At 32.5% G+C, this 20337-nt stretch overlaps 1 protein-coding gene, 1 long non-coding RNA gene and 1 other non-coding gene across 3 annotated transcripts in view; 2 read left to right on the top strand and 1 right to left on the bottom strand.

The window, feature by feature from the left end:
• The window catches only part of LOC146996012 (uncharacterized), a 126927-nt gene extending 114477 nt beyond the window's left edge, over window positions 1-12450 (top strand). Inside the window, exon 4 of the long non-coding RNA XR_015042776.1 lies at window positions 10942-12450. This is a non-coding gene — a long non-coding RNA (uncharacterized LOC146996012). The remainder of the gene's footprint in view (window positions 1-10941) is intronic.
• LOC118184559 (dopamine receptor 1-like) overlaps window positions 1-20337 on the bottom strand; it is a 382281-nt gene that overhangs the window by 109281 nt on the left and 252663 nt on the right. The gene's annotated exons all lie outside the window — the stretch shown is intronic.
• TRNAA-CGC (transfer RNA alanine (anticodon CGC)) lies at window positions 13969-14041 on the top strand. Its single transcript has one exon. It is a non-coding gene; the product is annotated as a tRNA-Ala (tRNA).

Here is a 20337-nt window from a genome sequence, read left to right on the forward strand (position 1 = left end):
CATTTTTGTAAGTCCAAAACAAGTACTATTTATTGCAAAACACGAGAGAATCAAAATTGGAAGAAATTAATTTTTTGCTAAATTTTCTGATATTCCTTATGCAGTTTCAAGCCATTCGCACTGAAAGTAATAATAATAATTAAGTTTTAAGCTTTTTAAACTTTATTCCTTTTCACAATAGATACAGATTTCAATGGAATAAAGGTATCGACGAGTAAATTGCGTGCAAAAAGAACTCCGTCGAAAGTTTATGAGATTCACGAGTTATTTTCTTGTTTCCCAACAACATTTCCGGAAATCTAACAGGTAAGGAAGAAAATTGTTGGGTAATTTTCAAATGGAAATTCTTCGGTTGAAGTAAAATATTCTATTCTTTGCTTCTTTTTAAACACATCTTCACAACAAATCTTCAGCTCAATGTTTAAAACGAATTTTGCTGTATTTTCAGAATTGTTAAATTTTTGCTATTTATTACGTTTCAAATTGAATTTCAGTCTCACGAGTCTCACGTACTAATATGACTATGTACGAGTATTATAGTAATATTAGTACATAACAAAATACAACAAAAATTTTCTCTTTTCACTGTGCCATCAGTGTTAATTTTATCAGGAAAGTATGTAAATTTCAAAGAAACGATCGACATTTAAGAATATAAAACAGAACTGAAAACAATTTATGTTGCCTGAACGTAATACATAATTATCTCGATTATAACCCCACTTACTAAGCAATTTTATTTTTTTGACTCAAATCCTCTTCTGAAAACCATGCCCATCGTATATGTACAGAATACAATTTAAGAAAAAAATATATTTAATTTATTGTTTTAACTGTAACAGCTATGGTTAAAGAAAGGGGATTTATGTAGTTTTATTTCAAAATATGGCATTAAATGCATTTATGCTTAAATATCTTTAGCAACCTTAAGTGTATACAGGTGAGGGTATTTCATATGACATGACATTATTTTTTAGTTTAATACAACAAAAAAGACAGCAATTATAAAGAAAAAAAGAAAGCAAAATCATCTAATATATATGAGAAAATTTCATATTCCGGAGAATACGGTATATACAGGGTGTACCGTAAGTGTTGCCACAAACTTCTAGGGGAGGTAGAGCACATCAGAAGGATTAAGAATTGCATAGAAAGCTATACCCGCAAATGTCAGGGGTAAGTGGTAGCAAAGGTAGAAGATGAAAAAAGAAGCGATTTATTTGAAACATTTATTGGACATGAATACAAATGGTGTACGACAGCTTGAATGTTACAACAGATGCTTGAAGTTTGTACAATCAGACGCTAAACATGCCTGACACCGACGGACTATTTAAATGCTGCGAATTATTTGATCTTTCTGGAGCAGGTTCTTACCAATTTGCTTGACGATGTTCCACCAAATGTGTGGAGCAACATGTGATTCCAACATGATGGGGCCAGTGCCCATTTTGGACTGGATGTTCGTAGCCATTTGAACAGATCATTCCCGCATCGATGAATTGGGCGTGGTGGACCTGTTCTCTGGCCCTCACGCTCTCCGGATATATCCAGCCTTGATTTCGTTTTGTGGGAAGCCATCAAAGGTGTCGTGTATCACGATCCTGTTGTATCTGAAATGGATCTCGTGGCAAAACTCGCCTGCGCAGCTCCTACAATCAAAGCAACTCCCCGTGTGTTTGAACACGTCCGCAATAAATGGACCTTCGGTGCCAGGCATGTTTGGCGTTTGATGATACAAACATCTGTTGTAACATTCAAGCTGTCGTTCGAAATTCATGTCCGATAAATGTTTCAAATTAATCGCTTCTTTTTTCCATCTTCTACCTTTGCTACCGCTTACCCCAGACATTTCCGGGTATAGCTTCCTATGCAATTCTTAATCCTTCTGATGTGGTCTGCCTTCCCTAGAAGTTTGTCGCAACACTTACGGTACACCCTGCATGAATCTTGAATATGTTTCCCAACTCATTTTAATTAACATTGTTTTATTTTCAACCATTTAATGAAACGAAATTCTTATCTTGGTATTTCGATAATTACTAAAAATTATAACATTGAAAATTCTTAATGGTAAACACTTTTCTAGAGTCACACTTTTTTTGTATAAAAATTAGCACGCCCACAAATAAACAATTTACAAAAAAGCATATAAAAGGATAAGGTTTAGAAAACTCTGAATAAAGTACAGTGAATTTAAGTATCTTACATAATTTTACATTACCTTTCATTTACAAACTAATCTGAATATTATCTTTTCCAAACTTTTTCAACAAGAAAGAAATTACTAAAAAGAATCTGAAAGCTTTCAGAAATTATATTACGAACAAAAGGGTGTTTTTTAACGTTTTGTGTGTTATCTTTATTTTTTAAATATCATGTTCTTTACATTTAAACCATAAAATTCAATTCATCAGCAATATCACAAAATGTTTAAAAAGAGCAGAGTTTTAGAATTTCTGATACACAGTTCCGCGCGCTGGGGATCATTTTTTTTTTGTACAGTCTTGCCATTATTCGCTTTGAAATTGTTAATGAAAAATTTTGTTATTTACAAAATATGAAACAGATCATAAAAAAAATTCCATGTTTAGGCTTAGTTACTCGAGTGGAGGACTGTGTTAAAGAGAATCGGATGCCTCTAGGTACCTTTGTTTTTTCACAGTGCGAGAAACATACATACATTCATGCAGATTCTTCATTATTTAATTTGTTTAAAGTTTAAATATAATGCAGAGCTGTAATACTTGGTGGCAACAAATTGAAAAATGAAACGCCATTTTATAGCAGACGACTCAAAATGCCAAAACGAAATTTAGTAGCCCTTGTGGGAAAATTGCCCCTTTTCGATAATAATTATATTAATAATAAATAATATTAAGAATTAATAATTAATAATATTAAAAATTTTATATTAGAAATGAATTATGTTAAGAAATTATTATTTCTATTTATTATAAGCTCTAAATATCCAAAAATTTAAGTCCAACCCATTATGACCCTCAAGAAAAACTAGAATGACTGGACTGTTTTTTCTGTGTTTTTAAATATAGTTATTGTAATGATGATGAGAGAATCTTATTTCCTGATTTTTCATGGTTTATTTCAGCAAAGCTTGAAAAGAAAGATAAACTTGAAGAGTAAAATATTTTTCTAAAACACAAAATATAAAACGTACTTTTTTAATGAAACTAAACAATGAAAATACTTATATTCATCTAACCATACAACTCATTTCAGCTGAAAACGTTAGATTTTATTTATGATAATCATAACATTAAATTATATGCTTTTATTTTTACTGCATCTGATAGAAAAAATACTTTAATGTTTTAGCAATTAATGCATAATTAGCTTTCATTTATCTAAATTAAACTAAGATAGATATAAAGCTTAAAATAGCAAAATAACCACAATATAAAACATACCTTCTCAAGAGATACATACTGTATTATCTGTAACAAATTAAATACAGAAAAAGGTAGTTTAAGTGCAAATAAATAAGGAATAAGTAAAATTTTGCTTGGCTAATAAGAATAAGTTAATTAAAATTTTTATAAAGTTAATTTCATTAATTTAATTCAAATTCATAATTAATTTTAAATTATTTGCAATCAAATTATAATTATTATTTAGTGACTAGTATATTAATTATGATTCTTAATTAAGTAATGTACAAATTATTTTAAATTTCTGTCGCTGAAATATGTAAAAGAAAATCCTCCTGATATTGCCCTTCGTATGCATAATCATTCTTCATAACTGAAACCTAATCGAACAGTGCACCCTCTGTAATGAATAAAAAAAGGAATAAAAACAGGCAAATTTCTGTTTTTTACTTGCATATTTATTATAAAGAAACGAGAATACTAATGTTATGGAATTAATATTTGAAAAGCAACAAGAAGTTATCGCTTAAGAATAAAACTTTTTTCCTCCGTTATTTGTTTTTAGTGCAGCTAAAGATGGTTTTTTTTCTCCAGAACTCTGGATAAATACTTCTTACGATTCATATGAAAATAGTGAATACATATTTAAATAAGTTTCCTTCGGAAATTCCTCCACGGAGGCATCCCTTACAGGGGCACAATGCGCCCACATACTTTGCCTTATCGAAATAAACCCGCTGAGGATATGCTACCTCAATGAGAATATCATGATTTTTGTCATATGTAATGGAGATGAGAGTCAACTTCTCATAGAAAATCCTACGTGAAGCCATTATTCTCAAAGCAGATACTCAGTGAGTACTTTGCCATAATAAATAACATGCCCTGACAACGACTGGAAAAACTATTCGTTTCATTTTAAGGTTTGATTCTTTTAAAGCATTTCAAGGCAGACGTTTGGTGATGGAATGGAATTTTAAGAGTGCACCTCTCATATTATTTTGATTTTTGTTTGGTGTGGGAAGGGAGATAATACTAGCTTTGGATTAAGTTAAATAAATAATTCACTTTTACGCAAAATTTTAAATATAATTCTGAAATTTACTTAATTTTAATTAAGAATAAATATAATTATACCGGAGAACAATTATTGAGACTTTCAAATGAATTAAAAATATCACTCTTATATAAATATATGACTTTTTCTGAGAGAGGGGTTGTATTCTGTCAGTTATAAACTTTATGACATTTCTTGAAAGAGGGATCGTACTCTTTCAGTTATAAACTTGATGATATTTCTTGAGAGAGGGATTATATTCTTTCAGTTATAAATTTGATGACATTTCTTAAGAGAGGGATTGCACACTTTCAGTTATAATGATGGGATATTCGAAGTCTCGAATTTTCAAATCCTGATAAAAACTTGCACTTTTCTCCGCATTTGAGTCCAAGCTAAAAATGAGTTAACTATTTTAAATAAAAAAATTTGGAAAGATAAATTTCATTGACATCCAACAGATGTATTCAGTAAAAAAAGAATGCGATTTTTACAATATGAAGTTACCTCATTCGGCCCTGAGTGCCACACTCTTAGTTTTCTGGAAAGAATTTAATATTTTATGTTTAGTATTTATTTGTGTTAACTATTGATTTACCAAAACTTCTTCTCGTACTTCCAGCTCCCATGTTCTATGTATTTTACTTCCTGAAACTTTAAAAGCTTCTTGATTTAGCTCATTAAACTCGGAAAATTGCACGGTGTTTAACATTTTTCATCGAAAATCTTAAAAGATGAAAGCAACACATTAAAAAATACAAAAATACATATGATTTGACATATTAACATTATTGTATTACGTATCACAAAAGAGCAAGTTAAATCTATGAACTGCAGTAATATTCTTTTCACTTACACAATGTATTTTCACTTACACAATGTATTTTACATTGTTACCAGAAATCAGAAACTTCTGAGTCGTATATCGAAAAGTAAAAGAGAAATTGGCAAAAGGGAGAAATAAGCAAGTAAATATGGTTATCTTCCTTGCAGTTAATTTACAAGAAAATAAATAATAAAATAAAAATAAGTAACAATAAATAAATAAATAAATTTGCTCTAGAACTGAAAAGCCTTTTAAAGAGAAAGTTGCGCTTCTTTTGGACTTCATTTGATGTGTTCTTCAAAATTGTTTACGTGGTTTAAATTACAAACACTCAACCCTCAGTAGGCGATATTTATCAGCAGGATAAATAGTTTTGTTTGTTAAAAATCTATTCAGCATTTCACCAACTAGAATTTTTATCTATAAGGATCCAAATAATAATTAAACTCTATACTTATAAAATTCTCATACTGAATACTGAGTTCAATACTGAAAAAAATATAATATCTGAAAGCTTTCAGATTTTACATTACTCCCAAGGGGCGTTTTTTTTTTTTAATGTTTTGTTTGCTACTTTTATTTATTAATTTTCATGGTCTTTGCGCTTAAAATTAAATTAAACAGTAATACCACCAAACATTTAAAAATAGCATAACTTCAGAATTTCCCATAGACAGTTTAGTGCTCTGGAGATAAAAATGTTTTTACCGTACTGGGTTGCCATTTTTCGCTTTGAAATCGTTGAGTTTGTTAATTAAAAAATCTTTAAAGTTTTACAAAATAGGTAATAAAGCAAGTTCGAAATTTAAAATCTGGGCTTTAAGTTGCCCATGTTCGGGTGGAGGATAACGTTATTCAAAACGTGATGGATCTAGGTACCTTTTTTTTTCAATGCGAGAAACATACATACAATTATCCAGATTCTTCATTATTTAATTTCTTTAAATATAATACTACAGGAGGATAATATTTGGTGGCAATAAGTTAAAAAGTTACTCGCTGGTTATAGTGAAACGCCACGAAATGACATTTTAAGAGTAATAGCCCTTCTGAGATACCGCCCCTTCGGGCTAATAATTATAATTAATTTGGTTTGAAAAGATTCCAGAAATATGTAAAAAATTTAAACTGATGCTTTCGCCAAATTATACCGTGCAAGTGGACTTCAGTATACAAAACTTTTAATTATGTACCTGCGGTTTTCAAATACTAAGTATCTTTTATGTCTTTTTAATAAATACTTGCATATTTGTAAGAAACAATTTAAAAATTTATTTCTCATTGATAATAGAATAAAAATTTGCTTTAACTAAAAACTTCTAATGTTTTTAAAATTTTTATTTATATTTATTTGGGTATTTATTTTTATGAAAACGATTCGGGATTCGAAATACTGGAGAACATTTCAGAATTCGATTTCGGATTCCGATTCTTCTCGAATTCAGGATTCTTTCCATAGTTAATGCAAAATTTTAAGCAGAAAATTAAAACTACCATTCTTTAATTAAGCATAAAGATGCTTTTTACAAAAAAAAAAAAAGAACGCTTTTGATAACATTTTTTTTTTTTTTTTACAAATTTACAAAAGCTAAAATTTAATTGCATTTCATCGCCACTTCGCTATGGAATTAAAGATAAATGACCAATCAGAAGGGCAAAAAAGGAAAAAACGACGGTAATTTCACTTCCGAATCCAATTCCACTCATCCAAGATGATGGTTTTTAGGGAGCAATAAACTTCGGATCATCGAGTTCTAGGAAACGGAAGTCTGCCAGATAAAGCTCGAATCATCAAACGAACCGAACTATCAGATTGCACTCTTCCGGAGACACTTTACGAAATGTTTTCTCTTCCTTTACCTTTCTTAAAGATTAAATAGTGTGATTTAAAGCTACATTCTGTTTCATGAATGAATAGAATATGGTTGAGACATGAGATAAAATAATCGATGCTAAATATATTTAAATATTAATTATTTATTAAGACATAATTTTGATGGTTTCAAATATATTATGCAAATAACTAAGTACTGCATTAGATAATTAAAAAAATACAACAAGGCAAAAATACAGAAAAATCCCAAACACCTTCCAAAAATTTTAAAACACAGAAAAACATAAAACACAAAATACAGTTACAAAAACAATTTTTGCAATTAAAATTATTCTGCGCAAAAACAAGCAATTCCGCCAGCGCGCAGGAAGCGCAGAATTTTCGGTGCACGGAACTGAAAGTTTACTTTTGATACCACTCCGGAAGAAGACACTGAATTTGAAGCGCAAACTGACTTAATTCACTATTCTACTAAAAGTTTCAAATGTAAACAAATGGCGGCTTCGTTAGGCTTAGTTACACTTAAACAACTTTTAAATTATTGATAATTCTAAAACTATTGATTTCAGATTAACTAAAAGGCATAAAAACCTTAACCTAAGAACACCATAATTCAATCATTTTTAAAGCAAAAAAAAAAAAAAAAAAAAAAAAAAAAAAAAAAATTGCACTATTTACCAGCACATAAAAATAAAAAAATGATACTTCATTTACTTCATACAATGAAGTAAAAGCCGTGAATTCTGTGAATAAATTAAGATATGTAATTCAGGTTTAATCCTATAAGTTTACTTAAATTATAAAAATTCATTTGTATCTAATCATAACATCATGCAGCTGGAATTAAGATTTAGAGGAAAATATTAAGGTCTTTATAATGACTATCTTCTCTTTGACTCACGTTTCATATATTCGCTCAGTTCAGATGTGTACGCAAAGCAAGAATACGCGAAAAAAAAGACTAAAAGCTAAATAGCTTATTTGCAACTGATGCCGATAGTACTATGAACACACGCTGTGCTGAGAATTTAACGCCAGTAATTGTAACGCATTTATAGGAATGCATTATTGAGTAATTGTAACGCATTTGTAAAAATAGCATTGTTTTTGTGTATTTGTAAGCGTTTGAAAGTAACGCATTTGTAAGAAGCCGCAGTGTTTCCGTTTGATGTTCAAGTTTGGTAGGTTAAATAAGGTTCAGGTTTGGTAAATTAGTTAAAAGAAACAACCAAATATACTATTTGAGAGAATTTTGTTCGTGTTACCAAGAACAAAATACTATATGGTATGTCGCTTTCTGTTTTAATGTTACTCTTGATCGCCTACATTCTAGCTTTATTTCTAATCCACAAGGAGCAAATAATATTTATATATTAACTTTTATGTGCAAGTTAATTCAAATTAAGGTGATAAACAAAAAATTTGCTTTATGTGAAATATCGTTAGGTAAGCATATTTGTACGACTTATTACAACACTTCTTTTGGATATGAAAGGAAACAAATAGGCCTTGAAAATTAGATTTGAGTTTTCTATTATGGCAAAAGTATTCAAAGGTAGCCAGCCTACCGCTCACAGCAATGCGCCAATAGGCAGACCAATTACCTCCTTGAAATCTTCAGGCGAAGACGGAAACAATAACGGAAATTCATAAAGGAATGAATAATTCATAACGGAAACAATATACTTACTTGCCATACCTAACGCAGGTGAGACAAAATGGCATAATTTAACATTAATCAGATTTTAGTAATATAGATGTTTGACGTATGTCTGAAAAATATAAGTTAATCATAAATAAATAATCCACACGGCGCGGATGCTGTAGAATTTGTTTACAATACATATTATGCAGGAGTTCAACATAAGAACGAAATAAGCAAAGTCGAGAACACAAAAAGGTGCCATCAGAGAATGCTCATTTCCAATAGTGGCAATTAATTTTTCGTTCCTCTAGTGGACATGTAGTTACGACCTCTGAAAAGAGGCGAACAAGCAGAGTGCATGATAATTTTTCGCGGAATTTCCTATGCATGATGTGAATACGAGCCAACCCCTAGAAAATCTTCCATGAAGGCATCCCTCTTCTTAGGCAGGTACTTCTCCGTTGCTTTGCAAAGTGAAATAACCTAACCTAACCTTCCCATTTCCCAGTGTTTGGACTCTTTCGAATGCCAGTGTTTTAGCAATGGCGATTACAAGGAGCAAACAGCACAAGCGTGGGCCAAGCACACTTTGAAATTTTTCTACTCGATTTTTCTCTCTCGATAGATCCAAGCATTAAAGTTTAGGCTATTGGAATATGGAAAAACACACAAGGGCTATGTGCCTAAAAGGACAAATATCTTCGTGGAGGCTATTCAGATAAACTCGTTCATTTTCATGTTATACCTGCAAAAAATACAAAAAGCAACTACAGAGCCTAGACCGTTCGCATGAGATCGAACCCAGGTTGAACTCTCAGTATTCAGGGGTCTTAACTCGACAACTGTTACGGCACAAACATTGGAATAACTGCATAATGTAACGGGGTAATGTAACAAGAAATAAGATGCTTTTTCACTTGTCTACATATGGATTAGTTCTGTCAAAAGCACTAAATATTCAAGGTTGAAAGACTTACCTTATTGGACAGGAATCCAATTAAGCCGAATTCGTTTTTCCTGTTACGATTCTGCGTTTTCGGCTACTGACTTGAAAAAAAAAACCTCTTTTTTTATTTGCTTAAATAATCATTTGGAAAAGAGAACGGAAAAACTTAAGTAGAGAATTACCTAAACTACCTATCTTAGTAGAGAATTACGTGAAATCGCCTTTCCAAACTATAAATAATTAAAAGAAGCGAATTCTAGGAAAATTTAATTTTCGTAAAACACATTCCAATTAAATATTCATACTTCCTTCTGGTTGAATTCTTCGTTATTGCTTCCTCTCCTTACGTTTTCTAGTGTAAAAATCAATGCAAAATTAACATTTTTGCTTTGATATTTATCAATAATAAAGATATTTTAGCATTTAATTTTGATGAAAAAGGAATTTCAGCATTTTCTAAGAGCTTTCCAGTATATACAAGTGAATAAATAAATGCTTCGAAAGTATTTTTCAAAAGTGAAAAATTGAGGGCTTTAGTAATCATAGTTTCCTGTCTATTTATTAATAAACAACAACATTAATGAAGTTCCAGAACTGCAGGAGTTTCTTTTTCATGTTCCCGATCATTCGCAGGACTAAAATGCTGTTAATTAGTTCCAATACAACAGCATTAGGGCTTAAGTATATAAATAATTATTTGAACACAAGCGGAAATTCTACTAATGTGTTTTTCCGTTGCCATTTTCCCATGCAATTAAGGTCTTAATGTTGCTGGGCAACATCTGTTCCCTGTATAATGTACATTAAATGCAGTTCAAGGAATTTTAATCCACTGTTGAGAATATAAAAATCTGCTATTGAACATAATTTTGGAAGAAGACGATCCTGGAGTTTTCCTTTTCCTACTATCTGAGCTGGGCAAGTGGCCTCAGTAAAAGAAAAGAAACTCTTTATTCTACGTAAAAGGTTAAAGAGAAACTACTGGTGTTAATAGTTCGACCAATAAAATTTTATTTCATGGTTTTGGAAGTTAGTTAAAAAAGTACGATTCTCAAAATTTTCATAATTTATTGAATTATGCTATAAAAATTTTGTTTATTTGATTGTATTTTGGTTTTTATATATTTCCATAGTATTATGTATTTTTATTTATTTATTTAGTACATTTTACGACATAATTTTATTGCATATTTTTGTTAAATTGTGTCCACTTACTGTGTTTCTAATCGCATATTATGTTGCAGGTTTTGTAATTCTGAATCGATTCATGTTTGAATCGTAAAGACAGCTGAGTTAAAACCTGATATACGGACTACGAACGCATCGTGGCAATACTTTTTATCGACAAGATGGCAACATTTGGCGTTTTTTCATCAAGTTGTTGACGTTCTAGAAATTTCCACAAAACACATTTTCGAAGTTCGAAAACGATTTTTCTCCAAACTTCCAGTACCCTAGGAGCTGCTTTTGTTGAAGAGGCAATGAAAAGAGACTGGACATTATCTCTTCCGTTGTAATGCTTTTGCTTTTTCCAACAAAGACAACTATCAAAAGACATGTCTCCGGAAGTGTGAAGGACATGTGAAATCAGAATCACGGTAAAGGAAGGGTTCAAGAGTCTGACAAACACCATTCTCAAGTGAAGTTGCTCTGTCCGTGGAGTACTGTCTAGGAGTACCATATAAGTACAGCCTAGGAGACCATATAACTGCTTGCATTTGAGCCGAGAATCAATCAGTTCAGTTGTTTAATCAGTCCTGCAAATGCATTGAGCTTCTTTCACGATGTTTTGGATTTTGCTTTATGAGAAACTTTAATGACATGCAGTCTTTCTCTCGTGGCAGAGACGATTCGCCTTATGTCTGGTTCTCTCTTGGGCTATCTATGGTTGCTTGATTTCTGTGGGTGTTTTATATAAAGCGTCTGTTTTCCCGTGCTAATATGGTGTGGCTGTAAAAAGAGATCTGTAACCTAAAATTTAATTCTGGAAATAAATTTTATTTCTTCGTCATAAAAATATTTTTTAAAATGTATGGAATGCTTTTTGCAAGAAAACATGTAATGCAAAATTGTTGTTTTGAGTTCTAAAATAAGTCCACCAGCTCTAAACAATGTGACGGAAAATCAGCTAATTTACATTTGAATATACCTAGCTTCTGGAACAGACGTATATAAACTGCTACAAACTCTTAACATGCGTTTTGTAACTACGCATCAATTGTACAGAAATTGAGGAGCCATCCTACTGCGAGTTGTAATAACAGCGACCCCTGCAAGTTATAAGTGAAAGAAGAAGCTGTTACCCTAATAGCTTCCCTATTAAAAGTGCTCTGGCGTTAAACTTTAATAACTTTCCTCGCTAAAGTGTAATTAGGAATTTAAAAGATGAGCGGAAATGCGAAGAAATCCTTCTTCCTCAGTTTTGCCACTCAACGACACAATTTGCATGAAAGAATGCGATTGAGATATTTTCCTCTTCCGGACGTTTCTCGGATATTTCGTCCTCTAATTATTTTAGAAGAAAATTTGATACGGTAGAATGGCACTAAAATTCAACATTTTTATGGAGGCAACTCTGAAGATGAAAATGCATTATTAATTTTCTGAAATATTATTATTATCTACAAGAGAATGAATAGTTTTATTATTATCAATTAAACAATTTTCAATGCTGAATGATATAACAGATTGTTTAAATTACCTTTTTTTCTGTTTTGTACTTTTTGAAAGTTGTAGAATAAAAGAAATAAAAGAAAAAAGAAAAAATTCCGCAGAACGCTTATTTCATAAAAAAATAAGATGATTATATATTTATATATATATTATATCAGTTCTTTTAACAAAGAAATTTGAAAGACTAAGATAATTTTAACTCATAATTATTTATTTCTCTTATTCCGACAAATAATTTCATAACTATTATTTCATCAATCCATCATAATGCTAAACAGCAAAGGAATTTGTCTTTCATCAATCATTCAACAAAATCAGAATAAATCACTAATGCTTTTCTTAGGTGTACATTTAGTACAAGAATTATTTATTTTTCTGGTATGAATTGATTCAAATCTTCTCAAAATTCAGCAACATTTTTATTACGAAATTTTACTAGAGTCAAGCACCTTGGTCATTTTCAGTTATTTGCAGTTTTATTCTGCATTAATGTTAAAAGTTTTCAATTATTAAAAGTCTCCTTAAATACTACATTATGTTTAGTTTCATTATGAAAAAAATCTTCGTCAAACAATTTTTTTTGCAAAATTCAATGTTTTTATCATGACTTTTCATTTTAAGATATTTTTTTAAATTATAATGCAGGCGGGTTATAATTTTTAAAAAAGTTTCCCCATTTTTCTTTAATTATGATACGATGTAAATATAAAGTCAGAAATACCTACAAAGTCAAAACTTCACTTCGCATGCAAGCTCATAACTTTTCTCACAAAGTTTTTTTTTGAACCATGTAAATTCCGTAAAAGACACATTACCAGAACGCATCTTTTTCTTTTTCTGACTATCGAAATTGTTTATAATCTAATTACAAGAAAATTGTTCCCTCCTCATATGGACAGCGAAATTTAAACCGATTATTTACGAAACCAAAACGCATTAACATAATCTGGGCTATTTTCTGGGACATAATAAAGCATAAGGATAGACATGCCTTCCTGGAGATATCTCTAAAGAAAACTATTTCATATGATCAGGTAATTTCATCCTTCTTTCTGGATGCCTTCGTGGTGTAACGGTAGCAACCCTCGGCGCGTATCCCAAGAGAGTCCCGGTATTGATCATTTTTCATGTCTCATGATTCAGAATAATCTAATGACTATACAATATACCCCTTGAAAAGTTGAAAATTACGAAAAGACCCATGCAGCCAAACCCTTCAATGTGATTTAAACCGGGCGCAAAATATCAGTGTTTAGTAATACTGTTCATTTGGTCACTGAAATGCAATTTATTATTTTAGATATGTAGATATAAATGTCTATAAGCAAAGCCCATTTATGATTTGTAACACCGTTTACAAATAGTAAATTGTTCTCTTTTTGTTATCAGAAAATTGCATAACTGGGTATTAAATCTCTCAACTTGGAATGCTTTCTCGATTACGATTGGTCAATTCGCTTCATTTCCTTCCCTTTCACTGCATGAAATCTTCGAAATTATTGTACTACTGACATCATATTTGAATCGGCACTGAAATCGTTCTGTTGTCTGGAAACAAAATTTCGCGTGCGCCTCTTAGGGTATAACGTATTTCTCCCGCCTTCGTGGTGTAGTGCTCAGCACGCTCGACGCGCATTTGAGAGGTCCGTGGTTCGAGTCCCGGCGAGGGCATTGCTCCTTTTTCATCTCTCCTGCTTTAAAAAAATACCTAATGTATCTACAAGGATGCTTTGGCCATAATTTGAATACTGTAGTACTACGAAATTGTGAAGCGATGAACGCTTTGTGAAAAACTAAATTAGAATAATTTGTTTAAAAATCAGGGTATCTTACAGAAAATATTCGGGATGAATTTAACTTACTTAGTTCCGTGAGTGGTAATATTAGAAACGCAACATAATTCGAAGACAGATACAGTTGAGTGAGGGAGTGAGATTAGAAAAGAAAGGAGAAATGTCTTACTCCAAACTTCAGATTTGTCTTCTATGTTATGATTTCAGATAATTTATCTTTTATGACTTTTTGACGATAGTTGTCGTAACACCATAATGGTGGTAATGGTGATCTAGTAGTCGTGATGTGATAACAGTGTTGGCAGTAGATTCAGTAATAGAAGCAATAGGCCCATAGATGGGTAGCTATTACGTTAAAACTTTTCAGATTTAATTTTAAACGGCAGGTGAACTCTCAAAACAAAAGGGTTTTCCAGATATGAAATTTCACAGATTAAAATATCAGATCTGCGTAAATCTTGCGAGCGACCCTTCCACTTTTATTCTGTTTTACGAAATTCCCCACTTCATATTCATTACCATTTTCTAGAAATTTTTTTTTTCTTAAATCACAAATATTTTTCAGATCTGCAAGATAAGAAATAAATAAAGCAAAATGCTATGAAAGTCCTAGGAAGAAACCTCTTAGGCAATAGCAGTAGTTTCAATAGTAGCTTTAAGAGACTCTACCACTCGCCAGTTTTAACAACACGACACTTAAGTTCTCAAGATCAACGCAAATAATATAACTGATGTTAAAGATAGTATGACTATCAAGTTTGTTTTTTTAAATCATGTATGAAATATTAAATTCTTTAGATGGTTGAGAGTTTAATCTTACTTATGAATATTAGTTAGCACTATACTGGAGAAATACATCATTTAATAATTGAAATGAATTTTTTTATCTTTTGACGATTCTTCACTAATATATCTAATTAGAAAAAAAGGACGCTCTATTATAAATCAAGAGAATTAGAGTAATAAATCAACACAATTGCTGCTAAGAATTAATTGATGCTGAAGCACTTTCGGCAATTTTACGCACTGCATTCTTGAACTGCAGCTCAAAGAAAGACGAGGATAACACTGTGTGCGGTAGCACACTCAGTCGGCAGGTATTCGAGAAGTCCAGTTTCGAGTCCCGGCCAGGGCATTGCTTACTTTTCATGTCATTCTTCAAAACAATCTAATGATTCTACAGTAGCGCCGGAATTAAAAGGTATTGAACAATAATTTAGCATCACCAGGATTTGACGATTGGGTCCCGTAATCTCCAGTCACTCTTTAAAAGGGCAGGTGTATGAGGTATTTTCTCTCTCCTTCCAGCATGCCTTTGTATCATAACGGTAGCAAAATCGGCATGTATTTAAGAAGTCTGAAGTGGGCATTGACCATTTTTCATGTCTCCTGTTTCAAAATAACCCAATGACTCTACAACGTATAAGGACAAACCTTACATATGCTAAAATTCAGAAGAAAGACAACAAACAAAAACATCAAGTTACACCAACTTTTCTAATGTTTCTAAAGCAGTGAACAAGGAGTTAGTGGAATAATGAAACTTAGGCATAGCTGTCAGTTGTACTAACTCGAAAGATATTCAAAAGTTAAAAGCAGCTTTTAGACAACGACAATATATTGAAAGAAAAATACAGCACCAAAATTCCACAAAAAAGAACTCCCAAATGCGCAGGGACCTACTCTCACAATACAGCAGAAGTACATAAGTTAATCACAACTACACTCATGTCCATAAATTAAGGATAATGCAAAATTAGACAAAGGAAGAGTTAGAAGCAAAACAAATTTGACTTATTTGTAAACCTTATTTATTAAACAAAAGAGTAAAGAGCAAAAAAAGATGCTATATGTTTGATATTACTAAAAATATTAGCGATTTTTTTCTCCCTGGAGCAAATTACAAAAAAAAACTCTATTTACAAAAAAACCAATATTACATGGTTGGTATAATTGGTAATACATTGTATGTCTCCCAGACGGTGCAATACAGTCCGTACAACGCCTAGGCATGCTGAGTATCAAATTATCGATCTGATTTTGGGGGATATTACACCACTCAAAAAGCAAAGCTTTCCGAAGTTCCGGTAAACATGTAGGAGGAGGTTGACGGCCTGCAACTCGTCCGCCAAGCATGTCTCACACGTGATCTACTGGATTCAAGTCCGGTGAGAATGCTGGCCAGACCATACGGGTGATATCCTCCGATTGAAGGCATTCGCTTACGATGTTTGCACGGTGAGGACGAGCGTTGTCATCCATAAACACAAATTGTGCGCCCATGGCGCCCCGAAACAAACGTACATGTTGTTCCAGAATGACGTCTCGATAGATTTGGCTTGTCATGGTTCCAATTTGAACATGCAGGTCAGTTCTCGAGCCCAGAATAATTCCACCCCAAACGAGCACTCCTGCACCACCGTAACGGCGTCGTTTAGTGATGTTTTCTTGGTGGTAACGGGTACCTGGAGCTCTCCATATGAAAGTCCGGCGAGAATCAGACTGCAAGCTAAACCAGGACTCGTCTGAAAACATCACACAAGCCCACTGTTGCGGTGTCCACAATGCATCATGCTCTCTACTCCAGGCTAACCGCAGGCGACAGTGAGTTGCAGTAAGTGGAACGCATCTGACAGGTCTACGAGCTTATAAACTAATCTGCCCTAAGTGTCTGTACACGGTCTGCCTTGAAATTGTCGTACCAGTGGCTGAAGAGAGCTGATGAGACAGGTCTGAGGCTGTGCTCCGCCTGTTTCTTTTGGCAGTAACTGCCAAATACCGGTCCTCATTCGGCGTTGTAACTCTGAGGCGACCTGTGCTGTAACGTCTACTCACATTACCATCATCTTGGAATCGTTGCCAAAGCCTGGAGATGAAACTCTGGGCAATTCCAAGTTCGTCTGATACTTCCAGTTGGTTACGCCCACATTCCAGACGGCCGATAATTCTACCACGTAAAAAATCATCCAATTGCTTGCTTTGTGTCATAACTATTCGGTTATTGCACTGAAATGCTTATAAAGCGCCTGCGAACAATTTTACTTCTTTGCCTGTATTCCTTATATATCACTCTCTTACACTCTCGTCATTGTGACGTACCATCGGTGTCATCTGGTTACTTTCTGAAATTTGCATATGATTCTTGAAGATGTGTGTAGTGATTTTAGAAGTGATATATTTATTTTAGAGTTCTATTTCCGCGTGACTCCGAATTATCCTTAATTTATGGACATGAGTGTAGTTTCCAGACATCAGTCCGAGATTTCAAAGTATCATTTAGACTTTAAGCCAGACGTAACAGTGCAAGAAATAGATTATCGAATGTACCCCTCACACTTACTACATGCTTATGGAAACACAGTATTTTTGGATGGCGAAAGCACGGATTAATAAATTTACAGGAGTAAGGCTGTACTTTAAATGCGAGAACCTTGAGCATTCGGAATATGACTGTCCTTTTTGAATCTACTGCGCATTCTGTGGTGGTAAACACAACATTAAACTATGTAAAGCTGAAACAGCGCTATGCATCAAATGTTAGCTATATAAGAATACAAAAATAGTGATGTTAGCACCCAAAATGCTGCATATACACCAAATTTTGTAAATATCTTCAACAAATGCAAAATGTTAAAGAAATAAAAGATTTTGGATAAAAAAATTCAAGATGTTAAAAAGAATAAACAATCATTATTAATTTCACCGAAATCTCCCAGCCAAACAGAATAGTACAAAACTTCCAAATGTCAGGTATTTAATACTTTCAGTACCACATATTCACTTAGAAGAAGCGCAATAAACTGCATATCTCCTTAAGCAATTGATTACTATGCCATCAAATTCTCAGTATACCTCCACAACGCTTCCATCAAGTTCCCAGCATCTCTCCACAACACTAGCAAGTCACAGCTCAAAAATTGAATGACGATTCTACACATCAATCTAGACAAACGAAAAAAAAACTTTTAAAGAACTCAAAGAATTTGTTGAAAATGACATTAGTTGTGCAACAGAGACTTACTGTGTAAGAGGAGATGTCCACTGTAGGCCAGTACATTTGATTGGCCGATTATCCGCCAATCCAATGCACTGGCTGCAACGAACGTCCTACATTGGCCGATTTTCCAACATACTCTCAGTGATACCATGGAAAATCCTAGAGAATATTAGCTACTATCCAATACGAAAGAGTCTCCTACAATAATCTTTATCTTTAGTTATTTAATAGCAGTTAATATCAATATTAATAATGACCAATTAATAATTTCATCAGGCTACGGCTCCTCACAAGAAGAAATAGCTTCACTTCTATATAGACTGGAACACGCAACACGAATCATATCACTATAGGCGACTTCAACGGACACCACCAGTCATGTTACTATGATGTCGCAGATCCAAGGGGACCGAACGTGGCAGATTTCATCACACCAAACTTCTTATACATTCATAATGCAGTTTCAGATATACCAATATTTCAGACGCTAGCGGAAAAGAATAGCCAAACACTATCTACAGATGAAATCACAAACAAAATCAGTAACTAGAAAATCCTAGATGATCCAAGCAACTCGAATCACAAGTATGTTTCATTTACAGTTGAAGAAGATATGACAGAAACTTACAGAAACAGATTTGCAATTCCTAAAATCAAAACCAGGCAGTTTGGAAGGAAAATAAGCTCTAAATTGAAAGATACAGAACATCTTCTAGACCCATGTACAGATGCCGAGTCTACGCAAAAAGAGCAGTAACCATGATAAAAAGAATACCGAGACCGAGTTTAACACATTCAAACTGAAAAATAAGAATAAGAAAACCACAGTAAACTGATGCACAAAAGAATTGAGTGGAATTAAACCTCAAAATAGCTGCAAGAGGTGAAGTGAAAAGTGCTCTAAATCAAACTGAATCGTGTTGTTACGTTGGCCTTAAGATTTTTATGCCTTTCGTTAATCTCCATGCAATAGTTCTAGAATTAACAATTTAAAAGTGTAAGTGGAGCTAAGCCTAACGGCCACCATCTTCAAAATCTTTCTGCCCTGTAGGATCAAAAGTTTGAAACTAAACTTTGGTGCCTCGAAAACATTTTTCTACCCGTTGACCGAATTTCTTGTTTTTGCTTGGGAAGTCTATTTTTAAATCCACAAACTGATTTTTCAGTTGTTTTTAACTCTTGTTTTAGGGGATTTGTTTTGTATTTTAGAATTTTTAATGAAGTTGTTTTGAGTTTTTATATATTTTTGCCTTGCCATGGAATGAGAACTCAATTAACTGTATAAAGAAATACATCTCTAATGGGTATAATTTAATAGGCTGTACAAGTTGTCATGTGGTCCACATAAGATTTTTTTTTCTTTAAAGAAGTATATGTTAAACTCATTATCAGTTAGAGGATCTTTCCATCAAATTTTTGAGTATTCATAAAATTCCATGCATAATATTTTTAAAATACATCCCCCAAATAACTTGTTGTATGAATATATATTTGCTACTAGAAGCACAAATAAAATTACAATCTCCACGTGATAAGAATTTGGGATTTGGCAAGGTAATTAGAGTTTGCTTCAAGACAGTTTTGTTTTTCGAAGTTTCAAGCAGATTACTTCTATTAATAGAAAGAAAGTTACTGGGGAATAGCTAGATCGTTATTGAGAAGTTATTATGATAGTTGGTATATGTTATAAGTGCACCACAGTTATGATTCTCAAATGTCAACGAAATATTTACTTTAAAAATTCATTACTAGGCATTGCAACTTGAAAATGAATGAGCGATTTTTAAAATAAATCATTTTCAATCAGGAATGATGGTACTGGTAATAGATTCATTCCTCGAATGAAAAAGGTTTAAATAATATACAGAGATCTACCAGAAAATATGATTAGCTTACAAATTATAAAATAATAGAAGAAATTGTAAAAGAATATTTTATGAGCTTGCTACAGTTAAAAATTATACAGTAAAAAATATTAAAATTAAAATCTAAACTTAATAAAGTACATTTTTTAAATAAAGCTAAAACGAAAAAAATCAACAAGCTTTCAGATTTTAAATTACGCTCAAAAGGGCATTTTTCTCATTTATATACAATACACGTTTCGAGAGCATTTGGAATAATGTTCCTTTGGGCTAAAAATATTTAAAAACAGCTTATGTTTAGAATTTCTGATA

The sequence above is a fragment of the Stegodyphus dumicola genome, chromosome 8 (genome assembly GCF_044657685.1).
Source record: "Stegodyphus dumicola isolate Sdum_Otavi_A_Nest chromosome 8, ASM4465768v1".
Lineage (NCBI taxonomy): Eukaryota > Metazoa > Arthropoda > Arachnida > Araneae > Eresidae > Stegodyphus > Stegodyphus dumicola.